Source organism: Camelus ferus, chromosome 12 (assembly GCF_009834535.1).
Source record: "Camelus ferus isolate YT-003-E chromosome 12, BCGSAC_Cfer_1.0, whole genome shotgun sequence".
NCBI lineage: Eukaryota > Metazoa > Chordata > Mammalia > Artiodactyla > Camelidae > Camelus > Camelus ferus.
Genome location: NC_045707.1, coordinates 18,103,014 through 18,128,182, shown reverse-complemented (window position 1 = coordinate 18,128,182; position 25,169 = coordinate 18,103,014). Strand labels below are relative to the sequence as shown.

Sequence of the window (25,169 nt, the reverse complement as noted above, 5' to 3'; positions counted from 1 at the left end):
AATGCAATCACTTAAGTCCTGGCTATAGTTTGTTTCTGATCTAGAGAGACGTCTGGCTGCCATACCAGAGAGCTGGGTCAACAGCTGAGTCTGCCTGTACAAAAAGATAAGAATTCTTACTAAAATGAAGAGCCCTCTCTGCAACTGCCTTAGTCTTATTAATCTGTAATGTTTTTTATCTGCCTAGAAATGCTGCTGAGATGTATCTAACTCTCTGTGAGGTAAACAACCACTGTTTAGTAGCAGGGACATGGTTTTAAGATAGGAAAGAAAACTAATTTTTGACCAACCAGAAATGTAGACAGAACTAGAAAACTGTGACCTAAAAATCATAGCTTCAGCATTCTCCGCTAACAGGCCCAAAGAAACATTGTGGTATCATCTTTGTGAATTCTAGACTGGGTCACTTCCTGCTTCATATTCCCTTCCTTGTCTTAGTTTTATGCCTATATTCTCCCAAATGCAAAGGATGGTATTTGGCTGTCTTGCTTTACATAGTGCCATGTAGCAGTGGGGCTTTTGTGATTGTGGCTGCTGTACTGATTGGTAATAAGAGGAAATATGACTAAGGTGAGATCAGGATATGATTAGGAGTATGTTACCAGTGTAGTGAGATGTATGATCTGCCCAGTGATTGCTAACTTGCTTATTCTCTGACTTTTTGGACATATGACTACATATGGAGGATCTTAACTGTTAAATACTAGAATTCTTCTCCACTCACATCTCACAATTTTCCTTCTTCGACTTCATAGCAGCACTTCCACATATCTGCTCTTTCCTTTTCTCTTATGAACTGTGGTGTGTTGATGCAGTGGACATTTCATTTATCATTGGAAGTGAAACAATATGGCTAAGTAGATATATGGAAATATTTATGTGAAATAATTTGTGATAAAAATACGTAGAAGTACACATAAAGGATCAAAAGAGATTGGAGAGTCTTATAGTTGATATTTTTAGTTAAGGTATTCTTTGTATGTTTTGTCTGAATATCTTTATCTTTTACTGGAAAGTTTTTTAAAATATACATTTCCTTCTTGATTCTGATAATGATTATATAACTGTGGAATATGTAAAACTAATTCTGCATTCAAGTGCAGGAAATATCTGACTGGAATCTCGTCTTTTCTACCTCTGACCATGAAGTCAAATTCTTGGCCTCAGAGCTGAGAATGCCTCTTTGGGCAAGGTCACAAACTACCAAAATGATTACTCTAGGTTTCCAAAGATCTCTTGTTTACTTTGCTGGATGCCTCCGACAAGCCAATCAGTTGTGCGTATAAATGTGTGTGTGTGTCCTGCTGAATGTTTCTGTAAAACTGTAAATATTTAATTAAAAAAAAAAGTGATTCAGAGCAGCAACCCACTGAGCAAACTACAAACTTGGCTCATAAGAGATTATCAGATAGACCATGACAACTTAATAGAATGGATGATTATTTTAAAAAAGAGAAAGGTCCTCCATTTCAATGCTAGCTTCAGTTACCTCCTTTTTGTGTCTCTGTTCTCAAGCTTACTGACCAGAACAACAACAACAACAACAAACTTTTCACTACTAAAAGTTATTTGAATCAAGTGAAATCAAGTTTTAAAGATCTCAGTTGTGGTGTGTAGGTGGAGTTAGCTGTATAATACCAGAGTGGGCAGATAGTAGTACAGACATCTATCACTTCAGTGAGCATCATTTTTTTTACACAGTGGCAATCTGTATGCATTAATTTGTTCACTGTTTTATGTTTATAACTTCAGACAGTTGTCATTTTACTTCAGTTTCAGGTATTTCTTAGGACTAAGGAAAAGACTGTAGCCCACTTAGTACTGAGAGAGGACAATAAAAGTTACCTAAAATTTTCAGGAGTCTAGGTGTCTAAGTATGTTTTATAGGGTACCATATTAGATTCAACAATTTAGCTATTCCCTCTTCAGCCCTTCCTTTTCTTCCCTTTTAAATTTTACCTAGATAATTGCAAAAGCGAGAAGGGGAGACTATTTCAGCATTCGTTCACTGTATATGCATTTGAAGCTATAGCCAGACAAGGCCTTATGGAGGCTTGCACTTTCAGTTACGCATGTGAATGCTCAGAGGAGAGAGAGTTGTGTGCACATATGTAGCAGCTCATGGCAGAGCAGTGGTTAAAGGTTTGAACATATTGTACCTTGTTGGCTATTCTCTTAGTCCTAAGGGAAGCATTTTGCTCCTCCATAGACAGTAATCAGCTTGTCAGAGTCGGATGGCTTTTTGTTTTTTCTTGATCTAGTAAAATGCAGCGGGCTAAGCCTTTCTGGGAAGCAATATTTTCCTCCACCACATGAACAAAAGGTCGTGGATGCTGTCTCTGAAACAAAGAGGAAATGGTGATAGAAAAATCAGTGGCTAGGGCATAATTGGATTGGAGCTCTGTCAAAGAGACGACAATTCTTGTTCGGTAGCTGGACTTTCTGCTCTGCCATGCTTTTCTGTCTTAACATTAGAAATATAAGCAATAAGTACTCTACTTAAGGCTTAATTTTTCAGGCTTTTTCTGAGCACTCTATGACAATGAACTTGTAATAAGCTGTATATTTTTCCTTGGTGATTTTTCTTAAACATTTTTAAAGACTTTTTTAGAGCAATTTTAGATTCACAGCAAAATTGAGAGGAAGGGACAGAGATTTCCCCACATACTCTCTGCCTCCACACATACATAGCCTCCCCTGTTACCAACATTCCCCACCAGAGTGGCACATTTGTTACAACTAATGAACCTCTACTGACACATCATAATCTCCCACAGTCCATAGCTTACCTTAGAGTTCCCTCTTGGTGTTGTACATTTAATGGGTTTGGACAAGTATATAATGACATGTATTCATCATTATATTATCATATAGAGTATTTTCACTGCCCTAAAAATCTTCTTTGCTCCAGCTATTCATCTTTCCCCCCTACCTCTCTACTCCCAGTAACCACTGATCTTTATACTGTCACCAGAGCTATATGCCTTTTCCAGAAAGCCATATAGTTTGAATCATACAGTATGTAGCCTTTTCAGATTGCCATCTTTCACTTAAAATGCATTTAAGCTTCCACGTCTTTTCATGGCTTAATACCTCATTTCTTTTTAGTGCTGAATAATATACCATTGTCTGGATATACCACAGTTTATTTATCCATTCACCTGCTGAAGGATATCTTGGTTGCTTCCAATTTTTGCCAATTATAATTTTTTTTGTTTTGTTTTTGGTTTGGGGAGTAATTAGGTTTATTTATTTATTTATTGTTATTTAACAGAAGTACTGGGGATTGAACCCATGAGCTCTTGCATACTAAACATGCACTTTACCACTGAGCTACACCCTCCCCTCTCAATTTTTGGCAGGTATAAATAAAGCTGCTATAAAAATCTATGTGAAGTTTTTGTGTGGACATAAGTTTTCAGCCCCTTTGGATAGATACCAAAGAGCATGATTGCTAGATCGTGTGGTAAGAATATGTTTGTTTTTGTAAGAAGTTGCCAAATTGTCTTCCAAAATGGCTCTACCATTTTGCATTCCCACTGGCAACGAATGAGAGTTCCTTTTGCTTCACACCTTTGTCAGCATTTGGTGTTGTCAGTGATCCAGATTTTAGCCAATAGAATAGATGTGTAGTGGTATGTCATTGTTGTTTCAATTTGCATTTCCCTGATGACATACAATGTTGAGCGTCTCTTCGTATGTTTATTTGCTGTCTGTGTATCTTTGGGCAAAATGTCTGTTAAGAGCTTTTGCCTATTTTTTAATTGGGTTGTTTGTTTCCTTATTGTTGAGTATTAAGAGTTCTTTGTGTATTTTGAATAACAGTCTTGTATCAGATGTGTGTTTTGCAAGTACTTTCTCCCAGGCCTTCTCATTCTCTTGAGAAGTTTTTTAATTTTAATGAAGTCTAGCTTAACAGTTATTCCTTTCATGGATTGTGCCTTTGGTGTTGTATCTAAAGTCATTGCCAAATCCAAGATTACCTAGGTTTTTTCCTGTGTTATCTTCTGGGAGTTTATAGTTTTGTGTTTTACATTTATGTCTGTGATCCATTTTGAGTTAATTTAGGCAAAAGGTTTAAAGTCCGGGTCTAGATTCACTTTTTACATGTGGATTTCCAGTTGTCCCAGCACTATTTGTCAAGAAGATTATTTTTACTCCATTGTATTTGCTCCTTTTTTTAAAAATTGAGGTATAATTGACATATGACATTGTGTTAGTTTCAGGTGTACAACATAATGATTTTTGGGGGGTAAACAAAGTTTATTCTAGGAAGAGCGACTCATTGAGAGATAATACTATTTTAAAATTTACATATATGTACTGTTCATTATTTCTAGGAACAGTTTAGAGCCTTAGCTTCTTAAACTTACCTAGTTATCAAAGGAATAAAGCCAACCACAAAGTAAGAATCAACAGAATACAGTAATCCAATCATAAAGGACAGTCAAATGTGCTTACACATATTCAAGAAATCAGTCAGCTAAGTTATAAATAATAAGTAGTTCATTTGTGTCCCCTTTTTTTGGATTCCACATATAAGTGATATCATATGGCATTTTTTTTTCTCTTTCTGGCTAATTTCACTTAGAATGACAATCTCCAGGTCCATCCATGTTGCTGCAGATGGCATTTATTTTTTACTTTTTATTTTTTGGTAAGGGGAGGCAATTAGGTTTATTCATTCATTCATTCATTCATTTATTCATTTATTCATTTATCTAATAGAGGTACTGGGAATTGAACCCAGGACCTTGTGCATACTAAGCACATGCTCTACCACTGAGCTATATCCTGCACCCTACCCCCACCAAATGGCATTACTTTATTTTTTATGGCTGAGTAGTATTCCATTGTGTATATATATCACATTTTCTTTATCCAGTCACCTGTTGATGGACATTTTGGGTTGTTTCTGTGTCTTGGCAATTGTAAATAGTGCTGCTATGAACATTGGGATGCATGTGTCTTTTTGAATTATATTTTTCTTTGGGTATATGCCCAGGAGTGGGATTGCTGGATCATATGGTAAGTCTATTTTTAGTTTTTTAAGGCACCTCCATACTGTTTACCATAGTGCTGCACCAATTAACATTTCCACCAACAGTGTAGGAGGGTTGCCTTTTCTCCACACCCTCTCCAGCATTCATTGTTTGTCGACTTTTTCATGATGACCATTCTAGCTGTTGTGAGGTGATATCTCATTGTAGTTTTGTACAACATAATGATTTGATATTTATATATATTGCAAAATGATCACACAATAAATATAGTTAACATTCATCATTATACATAGTTACAGAATTTTTTTTCTTGTGATAGGAACTTTTACTCTCTTAGCAACTTTCACATATGTAATATATTAACCATAGTCACCATGCTGTACACTACATCCCCTGACTTATTTATTTTATAACTGAAAGTTTGTGCCTTTTGACCCTCCTGACCCATTTTGCCCACCCACCCCCCATCTCTGGTAACCACCAATCAGTTCTCTATATCTATAAGCTTAGTGAGGTTTTGTTTTGTTTGTTTTTTAAGATTCCACATATGATTGGCCCTCTGTATCCATGGATACAGATTAGTATTATTAAACATCTTTCTGTGTACCAGTTGGCCATCTGTATGTCTTCTTTGGAAAAATATCTATTCAGATCTTCTGCCATTTTTTTAATTGAATTGTTTGGGGTTTTGACACTAAGGTATATGAGTTCTTTATTTTGGATATTAAGCTCTTATTGAATTCATGATTTGTAAACATTTTCTCCTATTCAGTAGGTTGCCTTTTCATTTTATTGATGGTTGAAGCTTTTTAGTTTGATGTAGTCCCACTTGTTTATTTTTGCTCTTGTTACCTTTACTTTTGGTGTCAGATCAAAAAAAAAAAAAAAAAAAGTCACCAGGATGGATGGCAAGGAGCTTATGCCTATGTTTTGTCCTCAAGAATTTTATGGTTTCAGGTCTTAAATTCAAGTTTTTAATACATTTCAAGTTAGCATTTGTATATGGTATAAGATAGTAGTCCAGTTTTATTCTTTTGCATGTGGCTGTCCAGTTTTCCAACACCATTTATTGAGGAGACTGTCCTTCCCCCGTTGTATATTCTTGGCCCCTTTGTTGTAAATTAATTGGCCATGTATGCATGGATTTACTTTGGGCTCTTTATTCTGTTTCATTGATATTTGTGTCTGTTTTTATGCCAATATTATACTGTTTTGATAACAATAGCTTTGTAATATATTTTGAAATCAGGGACCGTGATGCCTTCAGCTTTGTTCTTTCTCAAGATTGCATTGGCTGTTTGGGATCTTTTGTGATTTCATACAGATTTTAGGATTGTTTATTATATTTTTGTGAAAAATGCTATTGGAATTTTGATAGGAATTGCGTTGATCCTGTAGATTGCTTTGGGTAGTATGGACATTTTAGTAATATTAATTCTTCCAGTCCATGAGCATGAATATCTTTCCACTTATTTGTGTCTTCTTCAGTTTCTTTCATCATTGTCTTAGAGTTTTCAGCATACATGTCTTTCACTTCTGTGGTTAAATTTATTCCTGGGTATTTTATTCTTTATAATGTGATTGTGAATGGGATTATTTTCTTAATTGCTCTTTATGATAGTTTATTATTAGTGTATAAAAATGCAACTGATTTTTATATATTGATTTTGTATCCTGAAACTTTGCTGAGTTAATTTATTCTAAGAATTTTTTGGCGGAGTCTTTAGGGTGTTCTATGTATAATATCATATCATTGGCAAATAGTGATTGTTTTACTTCTTCCTTTCCAATTTAGATGCCTTTTATTTATTTTTCTTGCCTAATTGCTCTGGCTAGGACTTCCAATATTATGAATAAAAGTGTTAAGAGTGGACATCGTTGTCTTGTTCTTGATGTTGGAGGAAATGCTTTCAGCTTTTCATAGTTCAGTATGACATAAGCTGTGGGCTTGTTATATATGGCCTTTATTATATTGAGGTATATTCTCTCTATACCCACTTTGTTGAGAATTTTTATCATAAGGGATGTTGAATTTTGTCATATGCTTTTTTTTGGATCTAGTGAGGTGATCAGATGCTTTTTATCCTTCATTTGGTAAATGTGGTGTATCACATTGAATGATTTAGATGTTGAACCATCCTTGCATCCCTGAAATAAGTCCTACTTGATCATGGTATATGGTCCTTTTAATGTACTGTTGAATTCTATTTGCTAACATTTTGTTGATGATTTTGGCGTCTATGTTTATCAGGGATGATACTGGCCTATAACTTTCTTTTCTTGTGGTATCTTTGTCTGGTTTTGGTATGAGGGTAATGCTGGCCTTGTAAAATGAGTTTGGAAGTGTTCCCTCCTCTTTCATTTTTTTGGAAGTTTGAGAAGGATTGGTATTAATTCTTCTTTGAATGTTTGATAGAGTTCACCAGTGAAGCCATCTTGTCCTGGACTTTTGTTTGTTGGGAGGTTTTTGATTACTGATTCAATCTCCTTACTAGTAAACCGCCTCTTCGTATTTTCTATGTCTTCATGACTCAGTCTTGGGAGGTTGTGTATTTTTAGGAATTTATCTATTTCTTCTAGGGTGTCCAATTTTTTGGCTAATAATTGTAGTAGTGTCTTATGATACTTCATATTTCTAAGATACCAATTGTATTATCTCCTCTTTTACTTCTGATTTTCATTTATTTTGTTTGTTTGTTTGTTTATTTTGTCCTCTGTCTTTATCTGGGTTATTTTAGCTAAAGGTCTGTCAATTTCATTTACTTTTTCAGAGAACCAGCTCTTGGTTTCATTAATCTTTTCTATTGCCTTTTTAGTCTCTAATTCATTTATTTTTGCTCTGATCTTTGTTATTTCCTTCCACTTAAGGCTTCATTTGTTCTTTTTCTAGTTCTTTGAAATGTAAAGTTATGTTGCTTATTTGAGACTTTTCTTGTTTCTTTAGGCAGGCATTTATTACTGTTTACTTCCCTTTTATAACTACTTTTGCTGCATCCCGTAAGTTTGGGTATATTATATTTCCATTTTCATTTGCCTCAAGGTATTTTTTGATTTCTCTTTCGAGTTCTTTGTTGACCCATTGGTTGTTCAGTAGTGTGGTTCATCTCCACATATTTGTGAACTTTCCAGTTTTTATCTTGTGATTGATGTCTAGTTTTATATCATTGTGGTCAGAAAATATGCTTGATATGATTTCAGTTTTTTAATTTATTAAGACTTGTTTTGTGGTCTAACATGTGATGTATCCTAGAGAATATTCCATATGCACTTGAGAAAAATGCCTTTGTGCCTTTACTCCTTTGTTAAAGATCAGTTGACTATATTTATATGGGTCTGTTTCTGGACTCTCTGTTGTCTTACATTGATCTTTTAATCTGTTCTTTCACCAACACTACATTGTCTTGATTACCGTAGCTTTATACTGTATCGTGGAGTCAGGTAGTGTCAGTCCATTAACATTGTTCTTCTTCAGTATTGTCTTGGATATTCTGGGTCTTCTGCCTCTCCATACAAACTTTAGACATCCACAAAATAACTGCTGGGATTTTGACTGGGACTGTATTAAATCTGTAGATCAAGTTGGGAAGATCTGACAATAAATATCGATTTATTTAGTTCTTTGATTTCCTTCATCAAAGTTTTCATTTTTTTTTAATGGGGGAAGTAATTTGAGTTTTATTTATTTGTTTTTCTTTTTTAAACAGAGGTACTGGGAATTTAATCCAGGACCTTGTGTATGCTGGCATGCACTCTACCACTGACCTATATCTTTCCACCTCATTCATCAGAGTTTTATAATTTTCCCTATGTAGCTCTTGTACATTTTTGGTTAGTTATACCTTAAGTATTTAATTTGAAGAGGTACTAATGTAAGTGGCATTGTGTTTTTAATGTCAAATTCCACTTTTTAATTGCTGGTATATAGGAAAACAACTGACTTTTGTATATTAACCTTATATCTTGCAACTTTGCTATAATCGTTTATTAATTCTGGGAGTTTTTTGTTGATTCTTTTGGATTTTCTATGTAGATGACCATGTCATCTGTGAACAAAGACAGTTTTATGTCTTCCTTCTCAATTTGTATGTCTTTTCGTTTCTTTTCTTGTCTTACTGCATTAGCTAGATGTCCAGTACAATGTTGAAAAGGAGTGGTGAGAGGGGACATCATTGCTTTGTTCTTAATCTTAAAAGGAAAGCTTTGAGTTTTTCACCATAAAGTATAATGTTAGCTGTAGGTATTTTGTAGATGTTCTTTATCAAGTTAATGAAGCTCCTCTATATTCTTAGTTTGCTGAGAATTTTTGTCATGAATGAGTGTAGGATTTTGTCAGATGTTTTTTTCTATATCTATTGATATGATAATGTGGTTTTTCTCCTTTAGCCTGATGTAAGGGATTACATCAGTTAATCTTCTAATGTTGAACGAGTCTTGCATACTTGAGATAAATCCCATTTGGTTGTGGTGTATAATTCTTTTAATACGTTGTTGGATTTGATTTACTAATATTTTGTTGAGGATTTTTGCATCAATGTTCATGAAAAAATGGTCTGTAGTCTTCTTTTCTTGGTCTGATTTTGGTATTAGAGTAATGCCGGCCTTTAGAATAAGTTAGGAAGTATTTTCTTTGCTTTTATCATCTAGAGGAGATTATAGAGAATCGGTCTAATTTACTCCTTAAGTATTTACTAGAATTCACCAGTGAACCCATCTGGGCCTGGTGCTTTCTGTTTTGGAAGGTTGTTAATTATTGAGTCAATTTATTTAATAGATATAGGCCCATTCGTATTGTCCACTTCTTTTTTTTTTAACAATTAATTTTATACTTTCTTTTGCTTTTATTTTATATGTTATTTCCCCCTAGTTTTTTTACATTTTTAATTGAATTATAGTCATTTTACAATGCTGTGTCAAATTCCAGTGTAGAGCACAATTTTTCAGTTATACATGAATATACATATATTCACTGTCACATTTTTTTTTCTCACTGTGGGCTACCACAAGATCTTGTATATATTTCCCTGTGCTATACAGTATAATCTCGTTTATCTATTCTGCGTTTTGAAGTCTGTCCCTTCCCACTCCTCTCCCCCTTGACAACCACAGGTTTGTATTCTGTGTCTATGAATCTGTTTCTGTTTTATATTTATGTTGTTTTTGTTTTTGTTTTTGTTTTGGATTCCTCATATGAGCAATCTCATATAGTATTTTTCTTTCTTTTTCTGGCTTACTTCACGTAGAATGACATTCTCCAGGAACATCCATGTTGCTGCAAATGGCGTTATGTTGTCTGTTTTTATGGCTGAATAGTATTCCATTGTATAAATATACGACACCTTTATCCAGTCATCTGTTGATGGACATTTAGGCTGTTTCCATGTCTTGGCTGTTGTAAATAGTACTACTATGAACATTGGGGTGCAGGTATCATTTTGAAGTAGGGTTCCTTCTGGATATATGCCCAGGAGCAGGATTCCTGAGTCATATGGTAAGTCTATTCCTAGTCTATTGACGAATCTCCATACTGTTTTCCACAGTGGCTGCACCAAACTCCATTCCCACCAGCAGTGTAGGAGGGTTCCCTTTTCTCCACAGCCTCTCCAGCATTTGTCATTTGCAGATTGTCCACTTCTTGCATGAGTTTTGGCAGATTGTGTCTATTAAGGAATTAGTCCATTTCATCTAGGCTATCAATTTTGTGGACATGGAGTTGTTCATAATATTCCTTTATTTTCCTTTAATGTCCATGCAGTCTGTAGTGATGTCCCTCTTTCATTTGTATTAATAATTTGTATCTTCTCTCTTTTCTTAGTTAGCTTACCTAGAGATTTATCAATTTTATTACTCTTTCCAAAGAAACAGGTTTTGGTTGTATTGATTTCTGTTCTAGTTTTTATTAATTTTTTTCTGCTTACTTTGGATTTAATTTACTCTTCTTTTTTAATTTCCTGAAATGAAAGCTTATTGATTTTAGATCATTCTTCTTTTCTAAATATCCATTCATGTTATATATTACTCTCTAAGCCTTACTTTTGTGCATTCCACAAATTTTGGTACAGTTGTATTTTTATCTTCACTCGGTTAAAATTATATTAAAGTTTCTCTTGAGATTTCTGTTTCTTCTTTGACTGATGTGTTATTTAGAAATGTGTTATTTAGTCTCCAAGTATTTGGAGATTTTTCCAGCTATCTTTCTGCTATTGATTTCTAGTTTAATTCTGTTGTGGTCTGAGAGCAGATATTGTATGATTTCTAGTCTTTTAAATTTGTTAAGATATGTTATATGGCCCAGAATGAGGTCTGTCTAGGTGAATGTTCCTTCTTTGTGGACTTAAGAGGAATGTGTAATCTGCTGTTCTTGAATGAAGTATTCTATAGATGTCAATATATCCAGTTGATTGATGGTACTGTTGAATTCACCTTTGTCCATACTGATTTTCTGCCTGCTGGATCTGTCCATTTCTGATAGAGGAGTGTTAAAGTCTCCAACTATAATAGTGGATTCATTTCTTTCTCCTTGCAGTTTTACCAGTTTTGGCCTCAGGTATTTTGACACTCTATGGTTAGGCACATATATATTAAGGAATTTTTTTTTTGTCTTTTTGGAGTATTTATCCCTTTATCATTATGTAATGCCTCTTTATACCTGATGACTTTCCTAGCTCTGGATTCTGCTCTGTCTGAAATTAATATAGCTACTCTCCTTTCTTTTGATTAGTGTTACCATAATATATCTTTATTCATCCCCTTTCTTTTAATCTATGTATGTCTTTATATTTAAAGTGAACTTCTTATAAACAATATATAATTGGGTCTTGTTTTTTGATCCACTCTCATAATCTCTTTTAATTGACATATTTAGACTATTGGCATTTAAAGTGATTATTGATAGTTGGTTTAATATCTATTGTATTTGTTATGCCCAGAGTTCAGGAGGCCAGAAGTTCGAAATCAAGGCATGAACAAAGCTACACGTCTTCTGGAGGCTCTCAGAAAAATCCTTTCCTTACCTCTCCTAGCTTCTGGTGACTACCAGCATTTTTTGGCTTGTGACCACATCACTCCAGTCTGTGCTTCTGTCTTCACATCACCTTCTCCTGTTTATGTGCATCTCCCTTTACCTCTCTCTTATAAGGATAATTGTGTTGGCATTGAGGGCCCAACTGTATAATCTAGGATAACCTCTTCATCTAAGAACCCTTAATTGAGTCATCATCTAAGGTGTCATTCACAGGTTCTAGGAATTAGGACATGGACATATCTTTGGGAGCTATTATGAGTTGAATTGTGTGCTCCCAAATTTACATGTTTAAGTCCTAGCCCCAAGTACCTCAGAATGTGACCTTATCTGGAAATAGGATTATAGATGTAATTAGTTGATATGAGGTCATACTGGAGTAGGGTAGGCCCCTAATCCAGTACAAATGGTGTCCTTATAAAATTAAGAAATGGGACACAGACATGCACCCCAGGAATAGAGATTAGAGTTATGCTGCCACAAACCAAGAAAGACCAAAGATAACTGGCAAACCACTGGAAGCTAGGAGAGAAACTAGGACAGATTCTCCCTCATGTCATTCAAAAGGAACCAGCCCTGCTGACGTTTTGATTTCAAACTCTGGCCTCCAAAATTGGGAGACAATAAATTTCTGTTGTTTAAGCCCCAGGTTTGTGGTACTTTGTCAGCTCTAGCAAACTAACACAGGAGCCATTATTGGCCTACCACACTATGGTTGAAATCTGCAATTTGTTATTGTGAGTTGTTACCAAGAAGCGAGGACTAGGAATACCAGAATCTTAGTTTTTCCCTGACACCATCAGTATGCTTAATGGCTTTTATATTTATCCTTTCTCTCTTCTCTTCCCCTAACAGATGGGTTTGCTGTAATGTGAGATGAAGGTTAATAGGATCCCATTACCACCTCCTGGCTTGTCTATATTCTGATATAATGGGGGGAGGTTCTATGTAATTGGAGCAATTTGTTATCATTTTAGACTACAATCAAAAATTGACTATAGGTAACATGGATGGAATTGGAGATTGTCATTCTAAGTGAAGTAAGCCAGAAAGAAAGAAAAAATGCCATATGATATTGCTTATATGTGGAATCTTAAAAAAAGGACACAAATGATGAACTTACATACAAAACAGAAACAGACTCACAGACATAGAGAACAAACTTATGGTTACCAGAGACTAAAGGGGGTGGAAAGGGATAAATGAAAATTGCACCTCTTGGGAAGTGATGGGAATGTTAGCTATCTTGATTGTGGCGGTGATTTCATGGGTGTATACATTTATCAAAATTCATCAAATTGTATATCTGAAATATGTGTAGTTTACTGTATAGGAACCATACCACAATAAAGGTGCTAAAAAAAAATTGACTATGGGTTTTCACAAAGGTCTCTTGTGAGAGATTTAGTGCACACAAAGGAGCCATTGTTAAGATTATATCAAGGCATTTCTCTTTGTGTATTTTGCCAGGTACCTCCAACCTTAAGTAAGTCTGGGGACAGGTTTTCAGAAAGTAGTCCATGAATAAGTTTCACAATTCAGTCAGACCCTCATTAGCTTTTGTAGGTTTGATTTAATTAAAAAATTTTAATATCTGCAATGTGCTAGACACCATGCTAGATACTGTGACAGAAAGATGTGTAAGACATCAGTGTATTCACTCTCTCATCGAGGAATCAGACACATAAAAATGCAGTTACTTGTAACATGATATATGTAATGAATAATATAAGTATTTGCAAGTTATCAAGAGGTCTGTTAGACGTCAGAGAAGGCTTCAGGAAGGAAATGATGCTTTAACTAGTTTTGAAAGATAAATAAAAGTTTGCCAGACAGAGAAAGTGGAGAAGAACATGTAACACAACAGCAGATACAAAAGAATGAAACAGCATAGCATGTTCAGAGAAACTGCAGGTAGTTTGATGTTGATGGAGCACAAATTGGGATGGAGAGCAGCAGGAGATGAGGCTGAAGAGGTTAGCAGGGGCAGTTTCCCAAGTATTGGATGTTCTCGCTGTATTGGATCACTGTGAAAGTCAAGGAGCATGTGGGTAAGTGTTACTGTTAGGCAGCATAGGGTCCATTCTTTCCCCTTACCTGCCTGTGTTCTTTTATTATAGACTTCTGTTCAGTGGCCAACATTCTAAAATATATCTCTAATGGCTAAAAAGCAAACATCCAAAATTTAATGAGTTTGCTATTTGCTTGTTTTTATTTCAAAACGTTCCAGGTTAGACACAAAGATAATGAATCAACTGAATATGTCAGCAAATCAGGGTAAGAATTTTTTTTTTTGCACTAAATTAAGGTTGCAAGACAGAATCAGTATACCTTACAAGTTTCTGGTTTATTCTAGAGACTGCCAAACCATTCGAGTCTTTGTCTTTGCCTGTTTCTTTACCAGCCTGTAACCTCTTCTGTGTATGTGAAAACTCTGGGCACTTAAGATTTGATAACTTGTTTAAAACAAAAAATGCATTGCTGCATTTTGGAATTATCTGAGAGTGAGTGAGTGTAATCTTGTAAGTTTGCTCCAACAGACTAAGCACTCAGTTTTGGAGACTGAGATCTTGCTTTCCTTGTCCTCTCCCCTCCATCTTTCCCTCTAAGCCTCTCTCTCTTCCCCAGGTTTAATTTTTCTTTTGGCTTAATGGTTACAGTACTGAATTGTATATACCCTTACAAGGCAGAGTTTTAGTTATTGTAGGCTCTGTACTGTGACTCATACATGCTTTGCTCAGTACTTGTTATAAGCATTCAGAATCTCCTGTATGATCAAGAAGTGTTTATAAAGTATTCTTTTTCCATAGTGAAATTTTCAGCAGTCCAAGAGAAAAACACAGTTATGGTCCACACTGTTCACACTGCATCTATGTCCTTCCCACCCATATGTGAGATCTGGGAATGACAACACTTACTTTGTTGGAAATTAGAAGATAGAAGTCTTTGATATGTTTTTCAAAGACTCATAATATCTTAATAAGAATTTGGGAAGAAAGATGAGATTGAAAAATGTGTTTTTAATGTCAACAAGAACTTAATAGGACTGTGTGATAATCATTTTGACCCAAAAAGCTTTCCTTGCTTTGTTAAGAACTAAAGTTATCCCTTTGGGAACTTTAATGGTACCCCAACTAAGTGGCTACATCTGGAAAGTAGAATACTAAAAGTTCTACCATTAGGCAAGAGCTACGGAGAAAGCAATTAGCTATGTTACTGACACAGGATCAAGTCCTGCTGAATTGCCCTTGGGATTTCTCTACTCCTGGGCACTGGTCCTTTAAAGTTCATTGAGCATTTAATCCATCCAAGTAAGTAGCTGCCGCCTAAAGAAAGATAATGGATCTATTGTTAATTCTTTAGCATAGTTTCCAAGAGTGCCATAAGGTATGGAGGGAGAGGGCCAGCCAGGAATAAGAAAAGATGTAGTTAAGCCTAAAACTCCATACCGTAGAGAAGAGTGATCTTTAACTTATTTAGTTTCAAGAGCAGCATCTTAAGGTGCCTCTCTCTTACTGTTTTGTCCTTCCCAAAAGCCCAGACAGTATATAGCCATTGTTTTTAAGGAGCCCTGGGGCAATAGGTGATGGTGAGATAGAGTAATTTATTTGGTATACTATGTGAAAATGACAATGGAATTCTGCATTAGGTACAATTGATAAATACTCTTAGAGATGTAGAATGGGATATTTTTTCACATATTCCATTTCTAAATTCCTTAAATAGAAAATGAGGAAAACTCTGTGTCCTGAAGATCATCATGTATTGGTTAGGAATGATTTCAGCTGCAAGTACCTAACAGTAGCTTAGCATATGGGGGAATTAGGATGGGCAAAAAGGACCCTTTCCTCTAAGTATCAGGGATCTGTTCTCAGGGTGCTGATTGTTGCTTCTGATCACAGAAGTGTAGGCTGGTAGCCATTTTGTTGCACCTCCTCACATTGTTACAAGACCCTCCCTCTCTGGCTGAAGTGACTTCTAGGGAATTTAAAGGGCCTGTGCCCATTTTCTCCCCTTCATTTTTTACTTTTTTCCCCTTTTGGGAGGCAGACATTAAAGTCTGAGACATTCAAAAACAACTAACAGCATATGTGGGGAAAATTAGAAAGTGTGCATGCCTAGGGAAAGGATCAGAAAAGACATGAGAAGACATACACCTCAGGCTGATTCTTAGCACAGAGATACCCTACAACAAACATAACAAAAATGATAACAAAAATCAGCAAATTGTGGGGAGGGGAGAGAAATCTGATTTCCAGAGTTACTGTTTTGTTAGATTTAAATGCCTGGTGTTCAAGAAAAAAAAATGACAGGGTATAAAAAGAACAAAGTATGACCCATTCAAAGGGAAAAAAAAATAAACATAAACCATCCCTGAGAAAGACATGATGGCAGATCTGATAGACAAAGACTTTAAAACACCTGTGTTGAAGCTCAAAGAACTAAACAAAGATGTGGAGAAAGTCAATAAAACAATGTATGAACAAAATTGAAATATCAATAAAGAGAAAATCTAAGAAGAAACAAAAAAGATATTCTGGAGCTGAAAAGTAACTGAAATGAAAAATTCACTAGAGGGATTCAAAGGTGTATTTGAGCAGGCAGAAGAAAGAATCAGTGAACTTGAATATAGGAGATTGGAAATTATCAAGTGTAAAGAACAGAAAATAAATACTGACAAAAAGCAAGCAAAGCCTAAGGGACCTGTGGGATACCATTAAGCAGACCAACATACTCATTGTGGGAGTCCAAGAAGTAGAGGGAGAGAAGGAGGAAGGGACAGAGAAAGAGGGAGGGAGGGAATAGAGAAAAAGAAAGAAGAGGCAGAGAGAAAAACTGAGGAAATAATGGCTGAACATTTTCCAAATTTGATGAAAGACATAACTGTAAACATCCAAAAAGCTCAACAAACTCCAAGGAAGATGAATTCAGAGATCCGCACCAAAACACATTATAAACAAACTTTCAAAGGCCAGAGACAAAGAGAGAATCTTGAAAGCAGCAAGAGAGAAGTGAATCATCACGTACAAGGAATCCTCTATAAGATTGTAAACAGATGTCTGATAAGAAACTTCATGGGCTTGAAGACAGTAGACCAAATATACATGCAGTGCTCAAACTAAAAACTGTCAACCAAGAATCCTATATCCAGCAAAAATGCCCTTCAAAAGTGAGGGAGAAATTAAGACATCCCCAGAGAGATAAAAGCTGAGGGAGTTTGTGACCACTAGACCTGCCCTGCAAGAAATCCTCAAGGGAGTCCTGCAAAGTGAAGTGAAAGTATACTAGACAGTAACTTGAAGCCATTGGGAGAAATTAGAATCTCAAGAAAGGTAAATACGTGGGCAGTTACAAAGCTATTATTAATAGTGTAAGAATGGTTTGTAATTGCACTTTTTGTTTTCTACATGATTTAAGACAGTAGTACATTTATGGAAAAAAATTTCTAATGTAAAAGCTAGTATTATTGTAACATTGGCTTGTAATTTCAAGTCTTGTTTTCCATGTAATATAAGAGATTGGTGCATTTAAAAGAATTATTAGTTTGTTTTGGGGCCCACAATGTATAAAGTTGTAATTTTATGACATCAACAACTAAAAGAGGTGAGCAGAGAACTATAAAGGAACAGAGTTTTTGTATGTTATTGAAGTTAAGCTGGTATACATTTGAATTAGAGTATTAAAACTTGAGTATATTAAATGTAATCCCCATGGAACCACGAAGAAAATAGGAAATGAGAAAGAAATTTAGACTTACTACCATAAAAAACTAAACACAAAAAAAAAGACAGTAATGCAGGAGATGAGGGACAAAAAACCTATAAGGCATATAGAAGACAAAGCACAATGACAGAAGTAAATTCCTCCTTATCAATAATTACTTCGAATATAAGTGGATTAAACTTTCAACTCAAAAGACAGAGATTGGACAGAATGGATAAAAACACAAGATCTAAAAAAGAATGAACGAAATATTGCTGTTTGCAGCAACATGGATGGACCTAGTGAGTATCATACCAAATGAAGTTAGACAGAGAAAGACAAATATTATATGGTATCACTTATATGTGGAATCTAAAAAATAATGCAAATGAACCTATTTACAAAACAGACATAGATGCACAGACACCAAAAACAAATTTATGGTTACCACAGGGGAGAGGGGGGATAAACTAGGAATATGGGATTAATAGATATGCACTACTGTATATAAAATAGATAAGCAACAAGGCTTTACTCTGTAACACAGGGAATAATATTTAATATCCTGTAATAATCTATAATGAAAAATAATCTGAAAACTATATATATATATATATATAAAACTATCTCTTTGCTGTATGCCTGAAACTAGCACAATATTGTAAATCAACTATACTTCAATAAAACAAAGAAAAACCCCACATGATCCAACTATATGCTGTCTACAGGAGACTCACTTGAGACCCAAAGACACAAACAGGTTGAAAGTAAATGGATGAAAAAAGATATGTCATGCAAATTGTAACCCAAAGAGCACAGTGGTGGCTATACTCATATCAGAATAAATAGATTTTAGATCAAAATATGTTACAAAAGACAAAGAAGGACATTATTTATATATTCATTGAAGTTTCAGTGCAGTAAGAAGGTATAACAACTATGAACATTTACACACCTAATGACAAACCATCAAAATATGTAAAGTAAAAGCTGATAGAATTAAAGGGAGAAATAGATATTAAAGTAGACTTTTAATAACCCCATTCCCAGTAATGGATTGAACAACCAGACAGAAGATAAGTAAGGAAATAGAAGACTTAACACAATAAACCAATTAGATCTAACAGATGTATATAGAACACTCTAACCACAGCAACAGTGCACAAGGAACATTTTCCAGGATAGACCATATGTTAGGCCACAAATGAAGTCTTAATAGAATTTAAAAGGTGGATATGATATATGGAGTATATTCTCTGACCACAATGGAATGGTTAGGAATCAACAACAGATATAAAACTGGAAAATACACAAAATTGTGGAAATTTAACAGTACACTTTTAAACAACTGATGGATCAAAGAAGAAATCACGAGAGAAATTAGGGGGGAAAAGCTTAAAAATGAATGAAAACAAAAACACAACATATCAAAACTTACGGAACACAGTGAAAGAAGAACTAAAGGGGAAATGTATAACTATAATGCTTACATAAAAAAACAAAAAAGATCTCAAATCAACAACCTAACTTTACAACTTAAGAGACTAGAACAAGAACAAACTAAACCAAAGCTAGCAGAAGGAAGGAAATAAAATAGGTTAGAGCAAAGATAAGAGAGTAGAAAAACAATAGAGATAATCAGTGAAACCAAAATTTGTTTTTAAAAGATAAACAAAATTCACAAACTTTTAACTAGGTGAACTAAGAAAAAAATAGAGAAGATAAAAATTACTAATCAGAATGAAAGTGGGGACATTACTATCAATTCAACAGAAATACAAAGGATAATAAGAGAATACTATGAACAGTTTTTTGCCGGCAAATCAGATAGCTTATATGAAATGGACAAATTCCTAGAAACACAAAACCTATCAAGACTAAATCATGAAGAAACAGAAAATCAGAATACATCTATAACTAATAAGGAGATTGAATCAGTAATTTTTTAAAAGTCTGCTAACAAAGAAAATTCCTGGGCTTCACTGGTGAACTCTACCAAACATTTATAGAAGGGACAGTCTTTTCAACAAATGATGCTGGGAAAATTGGATCTTCACTTGCAAAAGAATGAAGTTGGACCCTTCACTATATATAAAAATTAACTCAAAATGGATTGAGGACTTAAATGTTAGACCTAACAATAAAATTCTTAGAAGAAAAATAGGACAAAAAGCTTCACAACATTGAATTTGGCAGTGATTTCTTGGATGTGACACCAAAGGTGCAAGTAACGAAAAAAATAGACTGATTGCATTTTACAAAAATTAAAAAATTTTTGTACATTAAAAGACAGTATCCACAGAGTAAAAAGGCAACCTACGGAATGGGAGAAAAAATTTGCAAATCATGTATCAGATAAGGGCTTAATATCTGGAATGTATAGAGAACTTCTGAAACTCAACAACAAAAAATGTGATTTAAAAAAGGACAAAAAATACTGAACAGACATTTCTCCAAAGAAGATATACACGTAGCTAACCAGCACATGAAGAGATGCTCAGTATCAGTAATCATTAGGGAAAAGCAAATCAAAACTACAATGAGATACTACTTCACATTAGAATGGCTACTATCAAAACAAAAAAACAGAAAATAATGAGTATTGGGGAGGGTATGGAGATACTGGAACCCTTGTGCGTTGTTGGTGGAAATGTGAAATGGTGCAGCCAATGAGGAAAACAGTATGACAGTTCCTCAAAAAATTAAAAATAGAATTATTATATGATCCAACAATTCCACTTTTGGGTATATACCCAGAAGAATTGAGAGCAGAGATATTTGTACACCCCTATTCATAGCAACATTATTCATAATAGGTAAATTGCAGAAGCAACCCAAATGTCCATCTACTGATAAATGGACAAAATGTGTTATAGACATACAATGGGCTATCATGCAGCCTTAAAAAGGAAGGAAATTCTGCGGTATGCTACAACATGGAGGAACCTTGAAGATGTGCTAAGTGAAATAAGTCACAAAAAGACAAATACTGTATGATTTCACTTATATGAGATACTTAGAGTAGTCAGAATCATAAAGACAAACTGTAACGGTGGTTGCTAGGGGGTGGGGGGAAGGAAGAATGGAGAGTTATTGTTTAATGAGTATAGTGTTTTAGTTCTACAAGATAAAAAAAGTTATGGGGGAGGGGTGGTGGTGATGGTTGCACAATACAAGTGTATTTGGTACCACTGAGCGGTACTCTTAAAATGGTTTTGATGGTAAATTTTGTGTTATGTGTATTTTACCACAATAAAAATAAAAAGAGAGCATGAGAAAGGAGAAGGGAAAGATTTATACTTACTGCTTTACTGTGTTACTAGGGAATACCATAGAAGTCGAGATGACCGGGACTTTCTAAGTGTATTGAAACCTGAAGTAAGATTATATTTCTCAAACCCATAATACGCAAGATTCAAAAATAAAATAACCTAATCTTTTCCCAGTTAAACTGATGAGAAATTATATTTGTCACCCTCTTTCCTATACTGCCCAGTCCCTGGTTGGAGTCGGCCTGTATGAACTTTGGAGCTCATTTCCTTTTTTGTTGTGAGTTCTTAGGTACCTGCAAGTTAGTTGGCACAAGACACCACCCATGGGGCTCATGATTTTTTACACTTGTCATAATCAGGAGAGGGGAACAGGAATGAAAATAAAAATGAATGATCAGGTGTGGATGAGTGTTTAAAACTTCTGCTACTTAGAGAAATAGTTGAATTGTTGGGCTGTGTTTTGTGGAATAATGTGTTGATGTTAATCCCAGATCCTAAGAATGAAGGTTCAGCAATTCAATGTTGACTCTGAGTTTTAATATTCTTTTCCCACTCTTCAACCTCTAACTGGTTTGTTGATTTGATTGTAATACACCTTTTCCTCTTGTCAGATACTCCAGGGTAAACTTTGTAAAAGAAGGAATCCAGTTCTTTTTTTTTTAATTGAACTATAGTCAGTTTACAGTGTTGTGTCAATTCTGGTGTACAGCACAATACTTCAGTCATACATGAATATACATGTATTCATTTTCATATTCTTTTTCACTTGTAAGCTACTACAAGATATTAAATACAATTCCCTGTGCTATACAGTATAAACTTGTTTATCTGTTTTATATGTATCAGTCAGTATCTGCAAATCTCGAACTCCCAATTTATCCCTTCCCACTCACTTCCCCTCTGGTAACCGTAAGTTTGTTTTCTATGTCTGTGAAGGAATCCAGTTCTTGATACTGCTTGACTCCTGTGGGATGCTGATATTCTGCTCAATAAAATTCAAGTAATTGGTATCCTAAAAGAAAATGCTCAAAAGGATGTGGTTAAAATTACCACTAATGGTTTGAAGAGTAAAGAAGGAAAAGGTTGTTATTGATAAATTGACATTTTTTACACAGAGCATTTTAGTTGGTAATAAAATTAAGTTCAGTGATGGAATCAGATACCCGAAGAAAGTAGATTGACCCACAAGACACGGCACCAGTGTCCAACAGCAGTATAACTTTAGCATATTGAAAGTGTCCTAAGTGCCTTTCTGTAATATAGGGAATCTGATGTCTAACAAAATAGTGGGGAGGATACACTGATTCTCACTTATTTCTTAATGAAAAATATACTTTGGAAATAGAGATGGAAAGGTATCAGATCATTCAGAAAGTGTGCACTGTTAAAGGTCTTAGAATCCAAAAGTGATAAAGCTCTTCAATAGTTATTCTCATACCACTATATAAAACTTGACCTAATCACAGAAAAAGGAATTTATTGAGCAGCTACTGTGTGCTCTCCATTGGGTTAAGCCCCGAGATACGGGATAGGTGGGAAGGGTGAAGAATAAGTGTAGGATATATTTTTAACCTTCTGATGGTTTACAGTCTACTTTAAAGGATAAAACCATGAGACCATGTAGACTAGAATTCTAGATTACATGGTGCAGATTGTTCAAAGTGCCGTACAGGTTCAGGATGATGGACTGCTGAGGGCTAGAGTCATTAGAGAAACTTTCAAAAAGCAATTGAATTTCAGCTGGGCCTTGGAAAGTGGTAGTATTTGGATAAACTGAAGGGAGAGAGGAAGGCATGCCTGAGAATAGGGGATTCTGTAGAGGCATAACATTGAAAACAAGTGGACTTTGCAGATCAGTAGAGACTGACCTGGATGGAAAGTGTTAGTGGAAGAATAGGAGAAAATAAAGTTATAAAAATATAAGGGGACCAGAAAACTAATGCATTTTACATTCCTTTAAAATCTCCTTTGGGAAGGGGAGGTTATAGCTCAGTGGTAGAGCGGGTGCTTAACATGCACGAGGTCCTGGGTTCAATCCCCAGTACCTCCATTAAAAAAATAATAAATAAACCTAACTACCTCCCCCCAAAAAATTTTTAATAAAAATTTAAAAAATACAATCTCCTTTGGGGATGATTTCAACTCTCTCACCCTCAGAGTCAAGAAATTCTTCCCAGTAATTTAAATCCCCTTTGCTGCCTTTTTGACCTTTTCCTTTTGTCTTAATTTTTGAAATTCTAAGCTTCTCCCATTAGAGAATTCTTGGTCCTCATTGAGTCCACCCTTTAGTTCCATAGGAAAGAGCTGGTATTTAAAATATCAACACTCCTTGGGGGCGGCATATAGCTCAGTGGTAGAGCACGTACCTAGCGTGCACAAGGTCCTCGGTTCAATCCGCAGTACCTACATTTTAAAAAATAATAAAATATCAACACTCCTTTTGAATATTGATGATGAAAATACTCCTACCATTGTACACATTGGTAAGAGTTTTGTGAGTTGGGGATGTGTTGTAGCACTTTAATGAGGTATGCTAGTTGACATTTATTCAGCAAATGTTTATTAAGCACCTACTGTGTGCAGGTACTGTTCTAAGTGCTTGGGATACTTCCATGAACAAACAAATGAGGATTCTTGTTTTTGAGGGGCTTATATTCTATCAGATGGGTGCTCTGCTAGACCAACTATCAAATAATGTTTCTTCTCTCAAAATTTCTTCTTTTTACAATGGACTGATTTAGTCAGCTGCCAGAATCATCTCTTTAAGACACGCTGACAGCCTTCCCCAAGCAGATAATTTTTCAATCCACAGACAGCAGAATTTACCTTAGGTACAATTTGGTGGGTTTTCCCACCTCCCTTTAGTTTGTACTCCTTCATTCCGCTGACAGCATTTTCTTTTAGAGTATTTTGGGAAAAAGTTTCCTGTCCTTATTTTTCCTCTATAAATTACCTTGCTCACACATGCAGCCTATGAGCTGCTGCTTCTGTGGTTGTATTTATTTGTTGAACAATCCTGTACTTTGAAATGATTCATTCAAGAGCCATGAGGCATTCAAAGCAGGATGTGTGACTCATTTGGTAAACAGCAGCATCTTGTAGAAAGCAGGAGCCTAGGATTGACCAAGGTACAAATGAAAGTTATGTTCGCTTTGAGGTGTATGTATTTTGTCCCTTCCCTTCTGCCTTTCCCCCTGTTCCCAAACATAAATGAATCTTGCATTGGGAATAGAAGCACTGCATTGAGGGTGAGAAGCCTTAAGACTGTTGCGTATCTTCCAGTTTCTTCTTTCAGAATGTGTGATCAATTGAAGTAATTAAATAGCAATCAAAAAAAAAAAAAAACCTCAGCTTCTTTCCACCCTGCTCAGCACTGATACCACTATATTCTAGAGCTTGCTCCCCACAGTTTCTCAATTTCCCTTTTTCAAACTATTTTCTTTCTTCAGAATATGCCCAAGTGTAGATACTATAATAAAAGAAAGCTAGCCTGTCCATGAAGCACTGCCAAACCCACAAACTTTGGAGAAGAGGGTAGTTAGGTTTTAGCATAAATGACTTTTCAGACTGTCACAAATATAAACTCAATTCCCTGATACTTTAGGCATTCAGGGCTCATTTCCTAATAACTGAAGTGTTCTGATTTGTCTTCTTCCCCCAGTCTACTCTTCTAAATCAAGGAAAGGGATGTGAATTAATCATAGGTCAGGATATAAAAGCACTTTAAAATGTGAGGCAAATCCACATGGAAACTGGAGCTATGATGGCCAAAAACAACATTTCAGGAATGACTTTGGCTAGGAGTTTAGTGCATATTGCATAGAAATTTCATTGGTCACAAAACTTTACCAAGGCTTTAACTTGAAACTATTATATTTCTAATGCCCATATGCTTGTCCCTGGCTCAGAGTCAACAGACAAAAATTTAGCTTTAGTTTGGCCTGAGCTCGCATTTGCCCTGAGTCTTCTCTCTTCAATTCTGTTTAGTGCTGCTTTTTCAAAAAGCTTCTGGAAGACTAGTCTCAACAGGATTAGAAAAAGAACTCTCTCTAAACATTAACTTGTTTCAAATTATTCTACAAAGAAAAACTAATTTTTACTACAATACCTGTCTGCTTTGAGATTTTAAAAAGGGAAAGAGGAGAGACCGAGCTGAATTCATGCTGTCTGCTA

The 25,169-nt window shown here is 35.2% G+C and overlaps 1 protein-coding gene and 1 non-coding gene across 11 annotated transcripts in view; both read left to right on the top strand.

Moving 5' to 3' along the window:
* Nucleotides 1-25,169, top strand: part of ATF7 (activating transcription factor 7) — an 81,666-nt gene that overhangs the window by 26,362 nt on the left and 30,135 nt on the right. The gene's annotated exons all lie outside the window — the stretch shown is intronic.
* Nucleotides 22,974-23,046, top strand: TRNAV-AAC. The gene has a single exon. It is a non-coding gene; the product is annotated as a tRNA-Val (tRNA).